Source organism: Ranitomeya imitator, chromosome 5 (genome assembly GCF_032444005.1).
Source record: "Ranitomeya imitator isolate aRanImi1 chromosome 5, aRanImi1.pri, whole genome shotgun sequence".
Lineage (NCBI taxonomy): Eukaryota > Metazoa > Chordata > Amphibia > Anura > Dendrobatidae > Ranitomeya > Ranitomeya imitator.
This window is the reverse complement of record NC_091286.1, coordinates 439606686-439631263: the sequence shown is the minus strand read 5'-3', so window position 1 is coordinate 439631263 and position 24578 is coordinate 439606686. Positions and strand designations below refer to the sequence as shown.

Genomic DNA, 24578 nt, shown 5'->3' with positions numbered 1-24578 from the left:
GAAAAATCTTTAAATGAGAAGGTGTGTCCAAACTTTTGGTCTGTACTGTACATGAATGGATAAAATGACAAATTTGGAGGTATTGATAAAAGCACGCTTTGGGAATATTGTAAAGTTGGGACAAATCTGCAAAGGAGGAGAATACAGGGCCATTTAAGAGTTTGTCAAGGGTGCTTACACCTTATTTCACCCACAGGTCTAGAGACAACCAGAGATGTTTGTTTCTATCGCTTTTACAGAAATTAATTTAAATAAGGATTTTGACAGTGTTCTATTAAGATTATTCCAATAAGAAATCAATGAGCATATCATATATAAGGGAAAATTCAAATTCAGGGGCTTCAGTAGCTTGATCTCTAGCAAAAGTCTAGTAGATCTGTGGGGAGCAAACTGTTTTTGCATTTGGAGCCATCAATAATTAAGATCCCCAGCCCACCAATCCATTGCGGCCTCGAGTATGACTGCCTTGTGGTACAAAGATACTGTAGATTTGGTACACCCTTGCCACCATGGGAATATTGGAAATGCAGAGCCCCGGCCGCCACCCCTGTTTTTTTGTTTTTCCAAATAAACTTACTAAGTAGGGATTGTAGGAGCCCTATCCATCTTGTTGGAAATTTGAAGGGGAGACATCTAAACAAGTAGATAATCTTAGGCAGCAACATTATTTTTACCATTTGTATTCTGGCAACCCAGGACAGTGGGAGAAGGGTCTGCCTTTCCAAGTCCCCATGAACTACCAAAATCAGCGATTCACAGTTCAACTTAATTAGATTTTCAAATTTTGTAAGTTTAAATTCCCAAATATGTAAATCCTGCTTCCTCCCACTTAAAGGGAAATACTCTAGTATTCTATCCTTTACCAAAGGTGAAATATTTATGTGGATTATGATAGACTTTGTGGCATTTAATTTGTAATATGAGATTCTGGAGAATTCAGCTAAGGTGTCTATGACACCCACCAGGGACTCCTCCACATGAGTGAGAGATAATATCACATCATCTGCATATAATCCCACCACATGGTCCATATTTCCCACACGTACTCCATGTATGCTTGGATTAGTTCTAAGAGCCTCTGCCAGCGGCTCCATTAGCAAAGCAAAGATAACCGGCAAAAGAGGGCAGCCATTAGACATCACAAACCGGTCTGAGGTGAAGCCAGATGCACTCCCCACCGCATCCGGATTAGAGTATAGGGCCAATATAGCCTTTTTAATATCTCCCACAAATCCAAACTTATCCAGAACCTCTCCCATATAACCCCAGTGCACTTTGTCAAATGCCTTCTCGGCATCAAGGGACAGCAGTACAACAGAGAGTTTACTAGTCTCCATTATCGCCAACAAATCTATCACTCTTCTAGTGCCATCCTTGGCTTGTCTCCCAGGGACAAATCCAACCTCATCAGGAACTATCAGAGAGGGAAGAATTGACATTATTCTCGCCTCAAGGATTTTAGAGAATATTTTTAGATCACAGTTTATTAAGGAGACAGCCCTAAAATTACCTGGAGTATTCGGGGGCTTCCCCGGCTTAGGAATGGTTTTGATTACTGCCTCAAGGTTTTCATGGCTTACTGAAGAACTACATTTCCAAAAACTGAAAGTATTTAGGAGGTAAGGAGCTAAAGTTTTGACGAAACAATGATAATAGGTGTTAGAAAATGCGTCCAGGCCCGGTGCAGAGGACTTTTTAGTAGAACGGATTATTTGGTCTATTTCAGTGATAGATAGGGAAGTATTTAGATCACTTAGCTGAGCCGCTTATAATTTGGGGAGCGAGATTCTTTCTAGGAAGTTACCAATTTCTTGTGGATTAGGCTGAACTCTATGAGGATCCTCTTTCAGGTTATATAGTGAATAATAAAATTGCCTAAATTCTTTTGCAATGTCGATCGGATTTTGTACTTTTGTCCCATCAGAATTATTTAACCCTCCGTCACATACAACTGATCTGACAGGCGCTTCTCTTTTACTTTCATTTCTCCTTCCTCACCAGATTGTGAGGAAACCCCCTCCCTCCAGGTAGTCTACTGTCCATTGAAGGTCTGTGAAACCTGATATCACAGTTGGATTTCAGAGCTTCAGGGGAGAGGATATAGCTGCACAGATCTCTCAGGCTCATTGTATGTGAATACGTCACATTCAGTAAGGGTACCGTCACACTATACGATTTACCTACGATCACGACCAGCGTTACGACCTGGCCGTGATCGTAGGTAAATCGTAGTGTGGTCGCTGGAGAGCTGTCACACAGACCGCTCTCCAGCGACCAACGATGCCGAGGTCCCCAGGTAACCAGGGTAAACATCGGGTTACTAAGCGCAGGACCGCGCTTAGTAACCCGATGTTTACCCTGGTTACCAGCGTAAAAAAACCAAACAGCACATACTTACATTCTGGTGTCCGTCAGGTCCCTTGCCGTCTGCTTCCCTCTGCTTCCCGCACTCACTGCCAGCCGTAAAGTGGAAGTGAAAGCACAGCACACGTCACCGCTGTGCTCTGCTTTCACTTTACGGCCGGCAGTCAGTGAGTGCGGGAAGCAGAGGGAAGCAGACGGCAAGGGACCTGACGGACACCAGAATGTAAGTATGTGCTGTTTGTTTTTTTTTACATTTACGCTTGTAACCAGGGTAAACATCGGGTTACTAAGCGCGGTCCTGCGCTTAGTAACCCGATGTTTACCCTGGTTACAAGCGAGCGCATCGCTAGATCGGTGTCACACACACCGATCTAGCGATGACAGCGGGAGATCCAGCGACGAAAGAATGTTCCATACGATCTGCTACGACGTACGATTCTCAGCAGGATCCCTGATCGCTGCTGCGTGTCAGACACAGCGATATCGTATGGATATCGCTGGAACGTCACGAATCGTACCGTCGTAGCGATCGAAATGGGACTGTGTGACGGTACCCTAAGGTTGGTATTTTATGTTTTTATTCATCACAATAGTTTATTTAGCTTGTTTTATGAATGTATAGCACAAAATGTGAGGATACTTCATAGAGATAAGGGAGATTTTATAAAAGAAAGTGTGCTGCTCAGGCATATACAGTAGTTCCCTAACATATTCCTTCTCTTGCTTCAGATTATCTGCTGAAATGGAGAGGAAAATGTACAATTTATCCAAACAACTTGATGTTGAGGAAGTAACAAACATGCTGTTAGATGATAGAGACCTCACACTGAATGAGGATTTAGGAGAGGAAAGTGAGATTGATTCTCATGATGAGGTGGAAGAATGTGTCCTGGATTCTGAAACAGAGCAAGATGGTGACAGTGGTGAGGATGAAGAAGTTGGATCATATTATATTGGAAAAGATAAAAATACTTATTGGAACAAGAAGCCATTCCAGAAAGAACGTAGGGAACCTTTAAACATTATTACTCACCTTCCTGCAGTAATAGGAACTGCACGTAATGCAAAAACTGCAGTTGAATGCTGGAACAGTATATTTACAGATGACATTCTGGACTCTATTGTCACATATACCAACCAATATATAGACATTATAAAGGACAAGTACATCTGCAACAGAACCATCAAGCCCACAGATGAAATAGAACTGCGTGCTTTTTTTGGATTACTGTACCTTGCAGGAGCTTATAGGGCAAATAGACAAAGTTTGGAGGAACTTTGGGGTAAAGATGGGGATGGAGTTGAAAAATTTAGCCTTGTTATGTCCATAAACAGATTCAAGATTCTAATTCGTTGCCTTCGGTTTGACGACAGAACTACCCGAACCGAACGCAAAACACATGACCGACTTGCTCCAATTCGTGATATATTTCAAAGATTTGTTGTAAACTGTAAACAAAGTTATTACCCTGGAGAGAATCTCACTATTGACGAAATGCTCCCTGGTTTTCGTGGTAGATGTGCCTTTCGTCAATATATTCCATCAAAGCCAAACAAATATGGAATAAAAATTTATGCCCTTGTTGATGTCAGTAAGACCTACACTTACAACCTGGAAGTTTATGCAGGAAAACAACCAGAAGGTCCTTACTGTGTGAGCAACAAACCCATTGATGTTGTAAAAAGACTGGCTGAACCCTTATTTGGATCGGGTCGCAATATTACCGCTGACAATTGGTTTACAAGTTGTGATCTGATTGATTATCTGAAAATTCAGAAGCTGTCATATGTGGGAACTGTAAGAAAAAACAAAAGAGAATTGCCGCCACAGTTTGTAAGTGTGAAAGAGAGACAACAGTACAGCAGTATATTTGCATTCCATAATGGAAAGGCTTTAGTTTCCTATGTACCACATGCCAAAAAAATCGTACTTCTTCTATCAACACTTCATGATGATGCTGCCATCGATCCTGGGACTGGGGCAGAAAAAAAACGGAGATAATTACATTTTACAATGCCACCAAAGGGGGTGTGGATACAGCAGATCAGATGTGCTCCACTTTCAACGTCAGCAGAAACATCAAACGCTAGCCAATGGTCATATTTTTTGCTATGTTGAATTTGGGTGGTATAAATTCACAAGTAATTTATCTTGAAAACAAGCTTGAACCACTCCGTAGACGATTGTATCTGAAAAAATTGGCCCATGAACTAGTACTTGGAGAGCTACGCAGGAGAAGCGTGAAAACAATCGGTATCCCCTCTCGCCTTCAAGTTCAGCTCAAAAGGTTCCGCCCAGAAGATGATGGTGAAAAGTCACCATCTGCACCACCTCACAAAAGAAGGAGATGCACCACCTGCCAAACAGAAAGCGGAACCAGAAGGCTTTCAAATTATGAATGTCTCAAATGTCATAAAGCAATTTGCCTGACACATGCAAAAATGGTGTGTAATTCTTGCTATTTGCTCTGCAAGTGTGACTTTTCTGGGGAAACCTCAGCATCTACTTCTGATTGAATATGTTTTTAATAGTACTTAAGGTACCTTAAAATTAAGTTTGTGTTCAAAAATTTTCTTTGTTCATTTTTTTGAGAGAGTCTAACTGGGGACTATTTGGCGGGAGTTTTGAAAAGTTTGTATTTCATAGTTATTAGTTTTATGTTAAGTAAATGTTTTTTTTGCAACTGATTATGTGTAGTCTCTTTTATTACATCCCTATGAAGGTCACTGATCACTTTTAGAGCACTGAAATTGCAAACATTAGATATTATAGGTATTTTTCCAGCAGGCGCCTGACAGGCACATTGTATGTGAACTCGTTAGTCCGAATATTGTATGTGACGGAGGGTTAAGTATGCAATCCTATTTCTTATCTCCCTTTTTCTGATTCTCTTAGCTAAAATCTTTCCTGCTCTATCACCCATTGCATAATATTTATTTTTGGACTTTTTAAGAGCTTTTTCGTACTGGAATAAAAGTAGAGCACGCAGCCTCATTCTATGTTCCGTTATTTTTTGGGACAACTGTGGAGTGGGATTTTTCTTGTTGATTTGTTCCAAATTGTTAATTTGAATTAATAGGTCTGACACTGCCGCCTCTCTCCTTTTCTTTTCTTCTGCTGTCATCTTAATAAAAATACCTCTCATGTATGCCTTGTGGGCTGACCATACCACTTCGTCTGAGGTGGAATTATTATCATTTATGTCAAAGAAGTCTTTTAACTTGGTCTCTATTAATTCAATGTTTTGTTTGTTAGTCAGGAAAAAAATCAGTTAAACGCTATCAATGAGCTTTGACCAAAGAATCACTATCAGATATGGTGAGCGAGACAGGAGCATGGTAAGACCACGAGATGGCACCTATCGTTGCCTCAAGTGCACTACTTAGAATTCTATCATCCACAAGAATATAGTCTATCCTGCTATATGAATTAAATCTAGAGGAGAAGGGGGAGTAATCCCTCTCAGAGCTGTGGAGATATCTCCAGATATCTTGTAAGTTATATACTGAAATGAGTGATTTCATCTCTCCCCTAGAGGTACGTCTGTTTGAGAAATCTAAGATGGCCGACATGGGGAGGTTGAAATCTCCACAGACAATTTTAAACCCTTTGGAGAACACCTGAACCCTCTTAAAGGGAAGGTGCTGTGATTTTAATTTTTGTATTAATAATTATTGATTATATAATCAATTATTTTTAATACAAAATTAAATGTACTACTTTCATAGTTTTTTACTTATTCACTTTTACATTTACCACTGGAGGCTGCCATTTTCATTAGTGTGGGTGTAAGTGTCTGGGCATGACACTTGCACTCATCACTTACGGCAGCCATGGACATAAGAGACTGCGGTCGGACTCCGACCGCATACCTTACGTTGAGGCCGCTCCTCCTGCCTCTCAGCTGTGAACTGGGCACGCTCCCACTGGGCTGCTAGGTCACAGCTGTGGGAGGAGATTGCGGCCATTTTGTTTGCTGTGGGCTGCGATGACAAAAGATGGTGGGGAGAAGCTGCTGGGAGCCAGGGTTCGGGGTAAGTATCTGCAGCACCAGCAGTGATCACAGCCTGAACTTAGTATTACAGTACAGGCTGCGATCACTGCCGACCTGTGCTGTCTTGCTGAAAGCTTCCTCGCTCAGTCCATGGGCAGGAAATCACCCAGCAGCAGCGCATCTTCCTGTACATGAAGCGTTATGTCTGCTGCTTTTCTGTGCAGCACTGATTTGTGGCTGGAGCCTGGATGTGTGGCACTTCATCACACTGACACAGTGACTGTTGGTGCAGACTGGAGTCCAAAGCTCCATGTTTGTAAAAATAGAGCAATTCTCTGCAGCACAGGGTCTCTTTGTGGTTACAAGGGGCGGCACTGAGGCTGGCCTGTAATGGTTACCCCTTCCCTGCCTGCTGTGCATGGTGCAGGGGGATCAGTGTGCAGACAGGCAGCAGCCTGGGGGCTTCACCTATGAATCAGGTGGGAGGTCTGCACAGTGTAAAGAGGTGGGCGGCAGCTTCTGGGATGGATCCAGGGTTCTGCAGAAGGTCTGACAGCCGCCCTGGCACATGTCCATCTCCTGGGAGCGCCATAATAATACTGTTCTAACACTTGGGCTATGGTTGGCACAAGGGAGCAGACCCCACAAGGAAGCAGACCCTACAAGGGAGCAGTACCCAGGAGGTGATGACACTCAGCAAGCTCTAGCTGCTGTGTCACTACAAGTCGCAGTATGCCAGGACTGAGTTCCTAAGTGTTGTAGTCCTGCAGCTCCTCAGGTCTCCTGCCTGATCGTCCTGCTATACATTCCAGAGCAGATGGCAGGTGGCAGCAGTCTGAGACTAGTGATCCAGGGAGCAGAAGAGGAAAGACTGAGGCTGAGCCCCTCCAAGCCCCTGGGCCCTGACACCCACCCTAAGCTCACTGACACCCACCCCATGCCCAATGACACCCACACCATACTCCCTGACACCCACCCCATACTCCCTGACACCCATCTCATGCTCCCTGAAACCCACCTCAAGCTCACTGACACCCCAAGCCTGTTGTCTTTCAGGACAAGCTGTGAGGATCGTCACCAGGGGCGTACAGACAAATCATAGGGCGACATAGCATAAGGTGTAATAAAATAATTGTGGGGGTCACAAAAGGGCATAGCTCACAACTTTCCTGCCTTTACATAATAAATATACCGCCATATATATTTATTACATAATACTGCCATATAGGTCATACATAATGCCGCCATATATATATATTATCACAATACTCACATAAAGCCCACACATTATACCTCCATATATATTTATTACATAGTACTGCCATATAGGTCATACATAACCGCCAGATATATCTATTACATAATACTGTAATATGGACCTCACGTAATGTTGCCATATATATTTTTAACATAATGCTGCCATATAGATCAAACCTAATACTGCTGGATATATTTATTACATAATACTGCCATATAGATCACACGTGATGCCACCATATATATTTTTTACATAGCACTGCTAGATAGATCACATTTGATGCCACTAATTATTATGTGTGACCTGTATGATGGTATTATGTGTGATCTATATGACAGTATTATATGTGATATGTATAACCATACATATACGTATTATGTTTGATCAGTATGGTGTAATAATATAAGAACTATATCAGGGGATTATATGAGAACTACTGTATATTGTGGGATTATGTGTGATCTATGTGGCAGTATTATGTGAGAATACAAAAGCTTAACCATGACATACAAAACCATCCACAACCTGTCTCCTCCATACATCTGTGACCTCGTCTCCCGGTACTTACCTACACGTAACCTCCGATCCTCACAAGATCTCCTTCTCTACTCCCCTCTTATCTCCTCTTCCCACAATCGCATACAAGATTTCTCTCGCGCATCACCCCTACTCTGGAACTCTCTACCACAACATATCAGACTCTCGCCCACCATCGAAACCTTCAAAAAGAACCTGAAGACCCACCTCTTCCGACAAGCCTATAACCTGCATTAACCACCGATTGACCAAACCGCTGCACGACCAGCTCTGTCCTCACCTACTGTATCCTCACCCATCCCTTGTAGATTGTGAGCCCTCGCGGGCAGGGTCCTCTCTCCTCCTGTGCCAGTTGTGACTTGAAATGTTCAAGATTATTGTACCTGTTTTTATTATGTATACCCCTCCTTACATGTAAAGCACCATGGAATAAATGGTGCTATAATAATAAATAATAATAATTATATGGTAGTTTTATGTGTGATTAATATGATGGTATTGTGTGATCTGTATGGCGGTATTATGTGTGATCTATATGGCAGTATTATCTTCAGAAAGGGGAACCATTCTAGGGTGGTTCTGGTTGAGCAGCTGCACACGGGTCTGGGGTAATAGAGGGGCAGCATGACCTCCAGTTAGGTGCAGTCAGGGGAAGGCTGGTGAGGCAGCTGAAGAGAGGGGTCTCATTTTTATCGTTACTATATGGCTACATTTCCCCTGAGCGTCACCCTGGACTGCGCCTGTCGTCTGGCTTTCACACATCACCAGGACAGGATCTGAGGAGGGGAATGGGGTCTGCATGCAATGTCTGGATCAGAACAGGCCATCAATCCACAGAAATGTTTCCTGGATTTCGGTGGAGCAGACAAGCAGACGGCCCATCCATGTGTATAAAAGACAGCGCTCTATGTACAATCCCTGGCTGCTTCGTGCACCGAACATGGTGCCTCCATAGACCAGCACACTGCTCTCCTGAAATACTCTGTGCTGCTGTCACCCTGCTCCTTCCACCATATATCTCCCAGAATCCTTGCTGCCTGCCATCCTTTGAGACTGTCTACTTGTCAGTATAACTTTGCAATCACCAACAAAATGGCTGCTCACTGTGTTCCTGAATCCTCTCATCCCTTAGCAAACACCCAGAAGGGGAGGAGAGGAGACATCACACACGTCAGCAGACTCCGTCCATATTTACTGCAGTGCAGTAATGTGAGCTAGCTGTACACTAGGTTTTTGTCAAATTTCAGTAGCTGCTCCCCCTAGTGTTTAAAAGTGGAAATGCCAAACCTTTTCAAATTATTTTTCATATTTTACTAAATTATAAACAAATGATAATTTTTAATAAGAAAATGTAAACATTAATCCTTTACATTTTTTCAATTGCTGGAAAAAAATTTTTTTTGATGGCACCTTCCCTTTAAGGCTGGTTTCACATTTGCGTTTAAAAATGCAGCATTTTAAACGCAAATGCATGTGGTGCAAAAAACGCATGTAAACGCGTTAAAACCCTGCGTTTTTTAGACGCATGCGTTTTTGCATGTTTTAATACAAACGCGGCGTTTTGACGCGTTTACACGCGTTTTTTCCTGCGTTTGCATTTTTTAAACGCATGCTGAGAAGTGTGTGACAGCTGCCAATCATCAAAATCAACAAGAAAACCCACTATAAACAGAAATAGCTAGGGTTAGGGTTAGGATCCCTAGTAACCCTAGGGATCCTAACCCTAACCCTAAGGGATCCTAACCCTAACCCTATCCCTAACCCTAAGGGATCCTAACCCTAACCCTAAGGGATCCTAACCCTAACCCTAAGGGATCCTAACCCTATCCCTAACCCTAACCCTAAGGGATCCTATCCCTAACCCTAAGGGATCCTAACCCTAACCCTATCCCTAACCCTAATCCTAACCCTCACCTGATCCACCCGCCATAATCACCTATACGGCATCACGGGGGATGACTCAGCCCCAGGGGTGGCACCTGACCGGATCCACCTGCCATAATCGTCTATACGGCATCACGGGGGATGACTCAGCCCCAGGGGGTGGCACCTACACGGCCTCGCCGAGCTGGCGTCTCGGGTTCGAATCCTGTTGTGTCATACATTCAGAAAGGGAAAAATCTCAGGTGTTATGTCAAGGACACTTCCAGGGATCCTGGGGAAGGATTGCAGGCAGGGTCCTTGACACTTAGAAAAATTTTGAGACAATCCTGATTTTGTAAAAAAATCTCACATTTTCCCTACTTCAACCTCATGGTCGTCAATATGTTGTAAAGTACCCCAAGATGGAGACTTAAGTGTGGGTAATGTGTCTGGTTCATGGGCGCAAAGTTGAATTTTCAGTGAAAATTTGTCGGAAATCCGCTGTGGACATTGGCTGGGCGCGTGACCCGAGTGAGAGAGGCGAATCTGGGCGACCCGAGCTTGGCAGGACCCTTCCCACGGGGGTCCTGGTTCTCTGGAGGTTATCACTGTCAGAAGGGCACATCTTGAGTCCTCACCCAGGTGAGGGCTCTCGGAAGGCGGACGCCCTTCTGTCTTTGTCCCCCCAGAGCAGGCTGGGTGTTTGTCGGAAATCCGCTGCGGACGTTGGCTGGGCGCGTGACCCGAGTGAGAGAGGCGAATCTGGGTGACCCGAGCTTGGCAGGACCCTTCCCACGGGGGTCCTGGTTCTCTGGAGGTTATCACTGTCAGAAGGGCACATCTTGAGTCCTCACCCAGGTGAGGGCTCTCGGAAGGCGGACACCCTTCTGTCTTTGTCCCCCCAGAGCAGGCTCGGTGTTTGTCGGAAATCCGCTGCGGACGTTGGCTGGGCGCGTGACCCGAGTGAGAGAGGCGAATCTGGGTGACCCGAGCCTGGAGGGACCCTTCCCACGGGGGTCCTGGTTCTCTGGAGGTTATCACTGTCAGAAGGGCACATCTTGAGTCCTCACCCAGGTGAGGGCTCTCGGAAGGCAGACGCCCTTCTGTCTTTGTCCCCCAGAGCAGGCTGGGTGTTTGTCGGAAGTCTTCTGTGGATGTTGGCTGGGCGCGTGACCCGAGTGAGAGAGGCGAATCTGGGTGACCTGAGCTTGGCAGGACCCTTCCCACGGGGGTCCTGGTTCTCTGGAGGTTATCACTGTCAGAAGGGCACATCTTGAGTCCTCACCCAGGTGAGGGCTCTCGGAAGGCGGCCACCCTTCTGTCTTTGTCCCCCAGAGCAGGCTGGGTGTTTGTCGGAAGTCTTCTGTGGACGTTGGCTGGGCGCGTGACCCGAGTGAGAGAGGCGAATCTGGGTGACCCGAGCTTGGCAGGACCCTTCCCACGGGGGTCCTGGTTCTCTGGAGGTTATCACTGTCAGAAGGGCACATCTTGAGTCCTCACCCAGGTGAGGGCTCTCGGAAGGCGGACACCCTTCTGTCTTTGTCCCCCAGAGCAGGCTCGGTGTTTGTCGGAAGTCTTCTGCGGACGTTGGCTGGGCGAGTGACCCGAGTGAGAGAGGCGAATCTGGGCGACCCGAGCTTGGCAGGACCCTTCCCACGGGGGTCCTGGTTCTCTGGAGGTTATCACTGTCAGAAGGGCACATCTTGAGTCCTCACCCAGGTGAGGGCTCTCGGAAGGTGGACACCGTTCTGTCTTTGTCCCCCCCAGAGCAGGCTCGGTGTTTGTCGGAAGTCTTCTGCGGACGTTGGCTGGGCGCGTGACCCGAGTGAGAGAGGCGAATCTGGGCGACCCGAGCTTGGCATGACCCTTCCCACGGGGGTCCTGGTTCTCTGGAGGTTATCACTGTCAGAAGGGCACATCTTGAGTCCTCACCCAGGTGAGGGCTCTCGGAAGGCGGACGCCCTTCTGTCTTTGTCCCCCCAGAGCAGGCTTAGTGTTTGTCGGAAATCTGCTGCGGACGTTGGCTGGGCGCGTGACCCGAGTGAGAGAGGTGAATCTGGGTGACCCGAGCCTGGAGGGACCCTTCCCACGGGGGTCCTGGTTCTCTGGAGGTAATCACTTTCAGAAGGGTACATCTTGAGACCTTACCCAGGTGAGGGCTCTCGGAAGGCGGACACCCTTCTGTCTTTGTCCCCCCCCCCAGAGCAGGCTCGGTGTTTGTCAGAAGTCTTCTGCGGACGTTGGCTGGGCGCATGTCCCGAGTGAGAGAGGCGAATCTGGGTGACCCGAGCTTGGCAGGACCCTTCCCACGGGGGTCCTGGTTCTCTGGAGGTTATCACTGTCAGAAGGGCACATCTTGAGTCCTCACCCAGGTGAGGGCTCTCGGAAGGCGGACGCCCTTCTGTCCCTGTCCCCTAGAGCAGGCTCGGTGTTTCTCCGTAGGATGTCCCCACCGTTTTGGTTTTTGTGTTCCGAGGTGTATCCTTGCAGCTTGGCCGAAACAAACATTTGCCATTTTCGGTGGCGACAGCCATGACCGCGGCGAAGCACTTTGGGCGCGGCCGGGATGCGCACACCCCGCTCGCCACGTTTCAGTCGCTGGCTGAGTGGACTCCGAAGGGGGGCTTAATAGTCGGCCCTGTGGAAGTCGGTGGAGGGCTTAATAGTCGGCCTGTGGAGGTTGTCTGAGGGCTTAATAGTCACCCTGAGTACGCCAAAGAGGCTCTCCAAGGTGGGGGCACAGTGTGCGTTCCATGAGCGGAAAGTTGAATTTTGAGCGAAAAACCGTATTTTCGCACTGTAAAAAATGTCAGACTTCCAGGTGGGGGGAAACCGCTGGAGGTGTCCCGAGGACGCTTCCAGGAGCCTGGGGAAGATTTTCGAGAAGTGTCCTTGACACTTAGAAATTTTTTGAGAAAATCCTGATTATGTGAAAAAATGACACGCTTCCCCTACTTCCACCACAGGGGGGCGTCAATATGTTGTGAGGCACCCCAAGGCGGTGACCTAAGTGCGGGTGAAGTTTGCAGGTCATGGGCGCAAAGTCGAATTTTGGGTGAAAAACCGCATTTTCATACTTTAAAAATTTCAGACAAGTGTCAGACTTCCAGGCAGGGGGAAACCGCTGGAGACGTACCGAGGAGGCTTCCAGGAGCCTGGGGAAGATTTTCCAAAAGTGTCCTTGACACTTAGAAAAATTTTGAGAAAATCCTGATTTTGTGAAAAATTACCCCTTTCCCCTTCTTCCACCCTAAAGGGGCGTCAATATGTTGTAAAGCACCCCGAGACAGAGACCTAAGCGTGGGCAAAGTTTGGGTCTGATGGGTGGAACACTGAAAAAAACGCAATTTTCCACTTAGAACAAACATAGAACTTTCAGACTTCCAGGCGGGGGGAAAGCTCTGAGGCTGTACCGAGGACACTTCCATGGCCCCCGGATTGATTTTCAAGAATGAGTCCTTGGGACTTTGAAATTTTTCAGCGAGGCGTTTTTGGCTTCCGGGAGCCGTAGAACCTTGGGAAATTCACTCCGCTCGCCGGTTCCAGGTGTTTCGGGCTAGTCCAGGTCCCAGCTACGCCGCCTGGCCGCCAAATTTCGCAAAATCGAAAAAAAAAAAAATAGAACTGGAATGAGGGAATTTCTGGCCGCCGGATACGCCGCACAGCTCCAGGAAGTCGGACACTTTTTGGCTTCGCTCCCTTAAAGTGGGGGTCTGTGTTTCGCCATGCAAATACCCACTTTTGCACACCAGCTGCAGGATATAGGAGAGAGGGGTACCTCTCGGGCCCGACTGATTTCCGATGTTTTCGTGGTTCCTCGAGTCGCGTAGGCGGTTTGGCGAGTACCCCCCTGTTTGCATGGAAGTCCGCCCTCGTGTCGACACCAGGCTTCCGCGGCTCCAGGGGGACTCTTGCCGGTCGTCTGCCCCAAGTCAGAGACACGTTTCCTGGGTCGCCTGAGCCTGAACGGACCCTCCCCAAGCGTGTTCTGATTCTCTGAGGGTGACGGATGTCAGAAGGGAGGCAAATCTGGAGTCTTCGTCCCGAGGAGGGCTCCAGGAGGGCGGATTGTACCTTCTGACTCGATCCCCTCAGAGCAGGCTTGGCGTTTCTCTGCGTCGGATGTCTCCCGCTTCCACGCCACCGGGGAGACCTATGAGAGAATTGCACCGTGACCCGGATTCCGTCTCGAGGGCGCCCGTAGCGTGTCGGAGAGGTACCTCCAGGACTATCGGGCACGTTTCTTCCCTGTCTCCCCGAGGGGAAGAATGGTAGTGGGTGGGGTTCTCACCCATGCCCCCCGGCTCTTCCTCCGATCGATTTGGCTCAGCGCTCCCGGGTGGGGAGGTGGTACTGCTCACTCGGCCCGGGCTTTGGAGCCCGCGTCGGTCTACGGCGGGCGGTCTCCTTCCTCTTTTACCCCCCCGGGATTCAGGCAGTCGTCCTTGGGCGCACACGCCGGCAATCGCCTCCCGTTCGCAGGACGGTGGCGGCCGAGCAATGGGGGAGCTTGACCCAAACTGTGGTACGCCAGGGGTCTGACGACCCGCGCGGGCGAACGGCGGGGCACCCACCCACCTCGGCGTGGGGGCCCGCCGTCCGAATCGCTCCCCGCGTGGGGTAGCACAACGATCTTCTCCGAGGGCGGCCCTTTGACTTCTAGATGCGCAGCTCGCCCACGGAGGCCCGCGCCGACCCCCACCCAGCGTCCGATGGGCGGCCTCCGCGGTGGGCATCGGCGAGAGTGGCGGCGGTGGGTGGCGCTTCCACGCCACCGCCGAGCTCTGCGTTTTCCAGTCTTTTCCCGAGCCCCTACGATAGTGGGGGGACGACAGACGCGTGGGGAGGCAGGCGGAGTGGGTTCTCACCGTGTGGTGTGCCCGGCCGAACGCTGTCGCCTTCCCCGCTCATCCGTTGTCCTCCGAGGCGGCTCGGCAGGGAGCGCGAGAGCGAGAGGGAGAGAGAGAGACCAAGCGGACGCCCCAGAGCGAGAAGGGAGGATGGAAAAGGGAAAGACGAATCGTCCACGAGGGAGCAAAAGAGTTTTGGCGAAGGGAGTACCCGGTGAACTGCCGCCCCGGGCTTCTTCTGTTCTCAACAGCGGAGGCATGGCTTTGGGGGGAGACGCCGCTCGGTTGGCCTCCTTTGAGGTTACGGGCAAGAGCCTGGGACGAGGGTCTACACCGGAGGGCGACGCCGACACGGCCAGGCCAACTGCGCCCCGCGCGACCTCCGCGTCGCTGGTGGGCTCTGCGCCAGAGCCGCGGTGGACCCCGACGGCCAGCCCCCCTCTCCCACTCCTTGCGCCCGTCCGCCGGAGGGTCTGCGACCCCCCGTGGTGGAGGCAGGTCTAAGCCAGACGGAGGCGCTGCATAGGCCCCCCACCGCCCTGGCCCCTCTCCCCAACAGCGACTCTGTGTGTCGCCCCGGGAGCGGTGGGTCACGAGGCAGGGGGGTCGTGGTGTCTTCCGGAGGCCAGTCACCTACGGCCCTCCCCGCGCAAGGGGTGGTTTTTACAACAGATGCCCTCTGATCGGGAGGCCGGGTCTAAGCCAGAAGGCGGCGCCGCATAGGCCCCCCACCGCCCTGGCCCCTCTCCCCAGCAGCGACTCTGTGTGTCGCCCCGGAAGCGGTGGGTCACGAGGCAGGGGAGCCGTGGTGTCCTCCAGAGGCCAGTCACCTCGCCCTCTCCGTGCAAGGTGGGTTTTTTCCAGACACCCTCCGCATCGGCCGCCTCGCACTGTACAGCGTGCACGATCTCCCCAGTGGCACTGCACTCGCCGTTCAGGCTCCCTTCTTCCTCCGCAAGGTGACACCCCGGGCTTCTTCTGTTCTCAACAGCGGATGCATGGCTTTGGGGGGAGACGCCGCTTGGTTGGCTTCCTTTGAGGTTACGGGCAAGAGCCCGGGACGAGGGACTACGCCGGAGGGCGACGCCGACACGGCCAGGCCAACTGCGCCCCCCGCGCGACCTCCGTGTCGCTGGCGGGCTCTGCGCCTGAGCCGCGGTGGACCCCGACGGCCAGCCCCCCTCTCCCACTCCTTGCGCCCGTCCGCCGGAGGGTCTGTGACCCCCCGTGGCGGAGGCAGGTCTAAGCCAGACGGAGGCGCTGCATAGGCCCCCCACCGCCCTGGCCCCTCTCCCCAGCAGCGACTCTGTGTGTCGCCCAGGGAGCAATGGGTCACGAGGCAGGGGGGTCGTGGTGTCCTCAGGAGGCCAATCACCTCGCCCTCTCCGTGCAAGGTGGGTTTTTTCCAGACACCCTCCGCATCGGCTGCCTCGCACTGTACAGCATGCACGATCTCCCCAGTGGCACTGCACTCGCTGTTCAGGCTCCCTTCTTCCTCCGCAAGGTGATGCCCGGGGATGCCCGCCTGCCGGCACGGACGATGACGGGGATTTCCCCTTCCTTTGGGCGCCCTTCCTGCTGCGGGGCTTCCTTTCCGGCTTCTCTCCCTCGATTGATTAAGTCCCTGCCCTTTGTACACACTGCCCGTCGCTACTACCGATTGGATGGTTTAGTGAGGTCCTTGGATCGGCCCCGCCGGGGTCGGCCAAGACCCATGGTGGAGAGCCGAGAAGACGATCGAACTTGACTATCTAGAGACAGTAAAAGTCGTAACAAGGTTTCCCTAGATGAACCTGCGGAAGGATCATTAATGGGCGAGTGAAAAATACCGATGAGGCGCAGAGCAGGAAGCTGAGGCCAGCCGCCCGCCAAATCCCCGAAGGGTACCGAACGTGATGGGGGCGGTGGTGGGTCTCTTTCCGCATCGCCAGGGTGCTCCGCAGGGTGGGGACGGCGAGGGCACGTGAGGACAGCGGGCGGGCGACGTCGGGAGGGTGCGGGGAGCCCCTCTCGCTCCGTCGCCCAGGAAAAAGACGCCCGGCCTCGCGCCGACGATTGTTGCCCTGCCGCTGCCTGCCGAGGAAAAATAAGAAGCCCGCCGCGCACATGAAAGGCCGTCCCAGGTACCATTCTCCCGTGCGCTCGCACACCCCTCCCCGGGGTATGCGGGTCCGGGCGGTAGGTCGAGAAGCCTCGAGCCCTCCTTCGTTCTCCTCCCCGCTGGAGGGAGGGATGGGGAGGCCGAGCGCCCGGGCAACAGGGCCGAGATTTGAAAACAACCCTCCGAAGCATCCCAGTCTTTTGCGGCCGGCTGACACGAGAGTGAAAAGGGGGGCGCCTCCGAGCGTCCCCAAACCAGAAAGCGCGACTCTTAATGGTGGATCACTCGGCTCGCGCGTCGATGAAAAACGCAGCTAGCTGCGAGAATTAGTGTGAATTGCGGGACACATTGATCATCAACACTTTGAACGCACCTTGCGGCCCTGGGGTGCTTCCGGGGCTATGCCTGTCTGAGGGTCGCCTCTCCGTCTATCGCCTCCGTGGCGCAGCTGGGGTCCCCTCGCAAGGGTGACAACGAGGGAGGCCCGAGGCTCCGTGCCCCGATGGTCTCTCCTCCTTTATCCCTTACGTCCCCCCAAGGCCAGACTCACCCGCCCTGGGCCCACCTGATGGGGCTTACCATCCGTCACTCCCCCCGTTGCGACGCGAAACCCTGTGGCGCAATGAAGGTGAAGGCCGGGGCGCCTCTGCCGAGGTGGGATCCCGCTGCCCGCTCCGGGGGGTTGACACGGCGGGCGCACCACCGGCCCGCCTCGCCCGCTCCGTCGGGGAGGTGGAGCACGAGCACGCGCGATAGGACCCGAAAGATGGTGAACTATGCCCAGGCAAGACGAAGCCAGAGGAAACTCTGGTGGAGGTCCGCAGCGGCCCTGATGTGCAAATCCGGTCGTCTGACCTGGGTATAGGGGTGAAAGACTCACGGAGACCATGGGCGGACGTACAGGGGCCTGATCAACCCCTGGACCGTACGGGCTGCTGTGCCTGCCGCAGGCGTGAAGCAAGAAGCCCTTCGGGGCACGGAGACCACAACCGGACGTACGGGGGTCTGATAAACCCCTGGACCGTACGGTCTACTGGCTGCCGTGCCTGGTGCAGGCGAGAAGCGGGAACCCCTTCGGGGCACGGAGACCACGACCGGACGTACGGGGGTCTGATAAACCCCTGGACCGTACGGTCTGCTGGCTGCCGTGCCTGGTGCAGGCGAGAAGCGGGAACCCCTTCGGGGCACGAATACCACGACCGGACGTACCGGGGTCTGATCAAACCCCGGGACCGTACGGGCTGCTGGCTGCCGTGCCTTCCTCAAATTGCTTGGCCTAAACAAAAGTCATTTTTTGTGACAACAGTGATGACCGTGACAGAGCACTGGAGGTGTACCCCAAGACAGTGATCTAAGTGTGGGTGAAGTCTGTGGTTCATGGGCGGAAAGTTGAATTTTGGGTGAAAAACCATACTTTCACACTTTGAAAATTTCAGACAAGTGTCAGACTTCCAGGCAGGGGGAAACCGCTGGAGGTGTACCGAGGACACTTCCAGAAGCCTGGGGAAGCTTTTCTGGAAGAGTCCTTGACACTTAGAAAATTTTGGGCAATTTTCTGAGAAAAAAAAAACATCACATTTCCCCTTACCCCCACCCAAGAGGGGCTTCAATATGTTGCAGAGTACCCCAAGAGGGTCCCCAAAGTGGGAGAAAAGTGAGGCAAGTCAAAGAGGCAAAGATGAATGTACATTTGAATAATTTTATTAATGGCAGATAAAAATTGACAGATTCACATGGGCTTTGTTCACCTGATTGGGATGAGCCGAATATTCTTGAGACTATACCCCTCAGTAGACTCGGATGACTCGGTATCACTTTCCGTGAGGTCTACCACCTCGTTATCCAATTGACTGGTTGATGCCATTACTGGCGACATAATTTTGGCATCCTCATGATTTCCTGCGTTGAACACTAGCTCTTGGGCACGGCACATATCGGTCAGGGTCTTCTCCCGGTAAACTCTCTCGGCCACATCGTTTGTATGTGCCAAGTAGCGTGCAAACAAGCGCTTTTCGCAATCCGTGTATTGTGACAAAGTCCATGTCTCACAAATCCGCCGTACAAGGTGGCTGGTGATGTTTGGGAGGTTGTAGCTACAGAGGAAAGCACATTGTTAGTACCGGTTGCTACTTATGGCTGTGGGTCACTTGACTTGTGGCCACCTTACCTTGAATGGTATCGTCTGAGGCTCACGGATGGATTTTTTATGACCTTCCCGGTACACGTCACGAAAAAGTTTGTGATAATCTTTCGGCCAACGGTAAAGACCGGTCTGACATATGTTAATCTCCAGCCCGGGGGCACCCCTCCAAAAGGTTTTACATGGGGACAAGAGAGTGTTTTGCTCCCCATAATGAGTGGGGTTGCCTGGGTTCCCTGGCTTTGAGAAAAGCTTACCGATTCCTCTTCCTCTGAAAGTACAAAAGTTGCTACCTGAGAGGTGGAGCACTTGTGAGTCTTCACACCCACAATTGTCTTGCGTCTTCCTTGGTACGTGTGATGGATCCTCTCATTCCACTCTGAAACCTACGATGTGAAAAAAAAAGGTGGAAAAATATTGAACCGGTTCAGCAAATACCGCTGACCCACAGGGCCCGACGACTTACCGTCATGTTACGAACAACACCTGGTCTTTGGAGATGTTTTAGAATCAGAAGGGCCTCGAGGTACAGTACCACTTCCCGGCGATCTCCGCCATCTGTCACAGCCTCGACGCTAGCTAGAAATGTTGGCCTTGCCTCCTCCAGTATAATCTGGCAGTCCTTGGGTGACTTTGATGGCTTCATCAATAGATCGTACCTGCGGGGAAAAATAAAGGCAATTAACCAACATCCAAGGTTTGGTAACAATGCGCTGAATATTGGCTCTTTTGAACGGTGTACCTTTTACTTACAGACTCTCGGCAGGCTCCCTTGTACAATGATTTCTGAAGGTCTGTTGTAAAATTCATGAACACTTCACATGCCTTATAAAGTTGAGGATTCTCTAGTCTCAGTTTGGTAGCCCTCATCTGATAGATGGTAAATCTCCGTACATCAACATTTTGAGGGAGGTCTGGCTCGATAGATGGAGTTTTCCAAGTTGTTGAAAAAAATTATTAACCTTTGGTTTGGTTTTATGAGGTACTCCAGAGTTACAGATTTTGGGTTCACAAAAAATAGAAACCGTGCTACGTTTGATACCTCCTGTTGACAGTTTGGGACCCCATGGGTAACTGTTAGGTACGAGTGGAACCCCATTAACATGGGGTGATTCAATGAGTGACGCTTGTACAATCCGGCGGCCTTGGTAGCCGTGCGGTTTTTGTCTTTCCATTCCCTTTTCTGGATACTTAAATTGCTGCCATCCACGACCTCCTCATTGCCTATGCGGTCAGAAACGCTCCCTGTGTGGTCAGGCTCAGGGCACGGGTCTCCCTCCCGACTGTCTACTGGCCGTAAAAGGAAAGGCACGTCCATCTCATCCGAATCTAGCTCTGGCGGGGGGCACGGGTCTCCCTCCAGACTGTCTACCGGCCGTAAAAGGAAAGGCACATCCATCACATCTGAATCTAGCTCTGGCATGGAGCCTGGGCGGAGCTCCGGATTGTCAGTTGGTACCTGAGCGGGCCCTTCACAGGTCAGTGGTGTGATTTGTGACTCAAACCTAGGCTTGTTTGCTATCAAAAAGCCGCGACCTTCTAAGAAGGCTACAGTCTCCTCCAAGGATTGGAGGGGCTTGAGCTCACTGAATTGGATTGTTGTCCCCTTGTTAGCGATACAGCGAAGTTGATACTTTGCGGAGGCTATGGCGGTTTTTATCTCCGAATCACCGTGTGACCTCAGGCATACCCTTCTCAGATGTGTGGATAGATATTTGGTTACCCTGTGGCACACGGGGCATGTAAGTGGTGTCCGTGGGTGCCTGCGGGGGAGACACAAGCAATAAAACCGGTCACCTTGCCAGCAAGTGTACAACTCCACTACAAGGTACATTCATGTGTCTCTACGTGGCCGACAAATGTCTTCTACTCACCGCTCCATTGCGAATGGTTTCCCGCAGTCAAACAGAGCGTCTCGTAATAGTTTATTAAAGTGCCGTGTTTCTCTGTGTCTTGAACTGTGGCAAATGATTTTCCTCCGCGCGAGTCAGCCACGCAGGTGAAAGACGCCAGCCGAGGTGATTGAAATTAACCGGATGTGTTTTGCCGTACTCTGATATAGGTCACCACGGGGGTTGAGTCAGCCCCGGGGGTGGCACCTCCACGGCCGCTAAACATCCGTAGGGTTGATGATATATCCCTAAGGGATCCTAACCCTATCCCTAACCCTAACCCTTAGGGTTAGGGTTAGGGTTTGGGTTAGGGTTTGGGGTTGGCTTATCAGTGTGTATTCTTGTGTTTTTCTATTAAAACGCATGTGTTTAAAAACGCATGCAAACGCATGTGCTTAAAAACGCATGCGTTTACATAGACAGCAATAGGTTTTTTTGCGGCAAAAAAACCCCGCTAGAAATTACTACATGTTGCATTTCTGCAACACAACGCATGCATAGAAAAGACGCATGAGGCGGGAAAACGCGGCAAAACGCATGCAAAAAAAAGCATGCGTTTTTAATGTTAAGTATAGGAAAAAACGCATGCTTTTTTTGCGCTAAAATGCAGCGGCAAAAAACGCAAATGTGAAACCAGCCTAAGTGTTCTTCTGATAAATGAGAACTGGTGCGTATTTGGAGCATATAGAGATACAATTGTGTAATGAGATCGCTAGTATTGTCATGCAATTTAAAGGTTAGTGAGTCTCTTATAGAAATAGCCACTCCAGCTCTTTTAGTCTTGTTATTTGCAAAGAACTGGTGTGGTTAGCGTGGGTTATTTAGACGAGCATTATCCTGCGCCAGCAAGTGCGTTTCTTGAACACAAATTACATCAGCAGTCTCTTTTCAAATATTCTTCCAAAAGATTGGTCTTTTACCTGGTGAGTTCAAACCATTGGCATTTTGAGATAAAACCTTAATATGCATTGTTAATACTATATCTTGCTTTATGTGAAACTATTGCTCCTAAATGAGTGACAAACATGGGGAGGACAGACAGGGGGAGGACGGACAGGGGAACAAATTTGCTTAATTATACAAATGAAGGGTTATCAAATCGAAATTTTTGCTTCAACATAAGAGGAAGTCCCCTTACAGTTCCAAAATCAAGCAAACAAAAAAGAGAAAGGAAAACATTGAAATAATAGCTGAAAAGAGAGTGAAAAAAAGATACTCTGTGGGCAACTTTACCTGGTTTCAACATCGCCATAGAGGCACCAGGCAATGAGTAGAAAGCAGGAAACAGAGAACGGCTCTCTAGTAATCAATCATGCCTTAAACCAGTCTGGGTCCAGTTTTTTCTTTTTCTGTGCCTGAGGAGCTCTTTTGTTATTCGGATATACAGTATAGGCTGAATCTTACATTTTAGCTATAAATCTTTCACCTTTTCTGGGGATGTGTAGACAAATATGGAATTTTCCCTCAACATTTTCAATTTTGTGGCGAACCCCTAGTGGTACTTTGTCCCTTGACCTCTGAGGGCTGTAGTGTATGGCATATCCTGAGCTAAAGTACCTTCCAACAAGTCAGGGAATACCTTCAGCTGGGACAAATTATCTGGAAGTTTTGGCCTTTTCCTGAGGCCAGCCAAAAAAGTCTCCTTCACTGTATTGAAATGAATGCGGGCAATAACATCTCGAGGTAAATCTTGGCTGAGGCCTTTTGGTTTTTGAATCCTGTGTATTCTATCCACCATTAAGTCCTTGCTGTCTGCAGAGACCTGGCAGGTCTCTGTCGGGAGTAGATTCATCAATCCCTCTAATGTGAATATTGTTCCTAGACCTGTCCTCAAGGTCCAGGGTTTTGTTGTGGATTTGGGAAACCTCCTTTTCTAAAGCCTCTTTAGCATCTATTAGTTCATGATGAGTTATGATTTATTAAGCTCTGCCAGTTTCTGCTCCAGATGATCAGTTCTAGTGCCCAGCTCCTGCGGCTCTCCCTTGAAGTCTGATATTATTGCTTTCAGATCAGATTGGCGCTCTTGTCTCAGGGACTTCAGCAAAGCTTCCATTGTTTTTTGTTTAAGGGGGATATCTGTCTGTGCCTCCTCACCCCTTTCTGAGACAGCTGCATGTGACCCCCCCCCCTTGAGCAGGAAGAAGGAGATGGGGAAGGAATAGCTGCAGCCATTTTAGAGGCTGCACTCAGTACCTGGTCCTGGGAAAAATATGCAGTCGCCTTTCTTGGGGAGCTTCTTCTCACGGTGTCCTCAGGTCACCAGGTAACTTATTTAAGGCTTCCCAGAGTGATTTTTCACCTTGTTGTGCCGAGATGAAGCCGATCTCTGCTGGAGCTCCTGCAATAAGCAGCCAGTGCCAACCAAAGCTTGGCAGCGACCTACTTGTATTAATAATTTTGATCCATCTCTTGGATCAAAATTGGACATGTCACTGATTTTCTCCTCAGATCACTTGGTCAAAGGAAAAGATTAGACATGTGCACTGCCCCATAGAATATCATGGGTACAAGTGCTATCGGTGAAAACTATGATATTAGGCCATGTTCACATGTTGCAGCAGTTTCCCATGTGGTTTACAGTACCATGTAAACCTATAAAAAACCCTATCCACTGGGCACAAGTTGCGAAAAAAAAGCGTGAAAACGCAGTATTGTTTTTTCCGCAGCATGTCACTTCTTTGTGCGGATCTGCAGCGTTTCTGCACCCATTGACTTGCATTGAGTCAGGCACATCCGCAGCAAAACCGCAGATGTAAAAAAGATCTGTGTTTTAGCTGCAGATGAAACGCTGCAGATCGGGGGGAGGGAGTGTGTGGGTGGAGTGTGGGCGGGGTTTGCTGCTATATCTGCAGGGCTGTCGGGGGTCTGTGCGGGGTTGCCGGTGCATCTGCGGGGCTGTTGGGGGTCTGTGCGGGGCTGCCGGTGCATCTGTGGGGCTGTCGGGGTCTGTGCCGGGCTGTCAGGAGTCTGTGCGGGTATGCTGGTGCATCTGCGGGGCTGTTGGGGGTCTGTACCGGGCTGCCGGTGCATCTGCGGGGCTGTCGGCGGTCTGTGCGGGGCTGCCAGTGCATCTGCAGGGCTGTCAGGCATCTGTGCAAGGCTGCCGGGGGTCTGCTGGGGCTGTCGGGGGGCTGCCGGGGCTGTACAGGGGGTCTTTGTGTGTGTGTGTGTGTGCAGGCATCGTCCGATGGGACTACAAGTCCCATCGGGCTATGCCTGCTGCAGTGACAGCGATTGACACATTAGCCAATGATGGGACAGTAGTAGTCCCATCATCTGGCTAATGTGTTGAATGTAAAAAAAAAAAAAAAACAGACATACACACATACAGTACATACAACAAGATACAACAGTACATTCAACATACAACAGTACATACAACATACAAATTATGACATACTATACATACAACAGTACATATAACAGTACATACAACATATGACATATAGTGCATACAACATACAACATTACATACAACATACAACAGTACATACATTACATACAACATATGACATATAATACATTCAACATACAACAGTACATACGACATATACATATAGACATACAGTACATACAAC

General features: G+C 49.9%; 1 non-coding gene across 1 annotated transcript; it reads left to right on the top strand.

Moving 5' to 3' along the window:
• The first annotated feature begins 17233 nt into the window (after positions 1-17233).
• On the top strand, positions 17234-17387 carry LOC138640042 (5.8S ribosomal RNA). The gene has a single exon (XR_011313563.1). It is a non-coding gene; the product is annotated as a 5.8S ribosomal RNA (ribosomal RNA).
• Positions 17388-24578: the final 7191 nt, after the last annotated feature.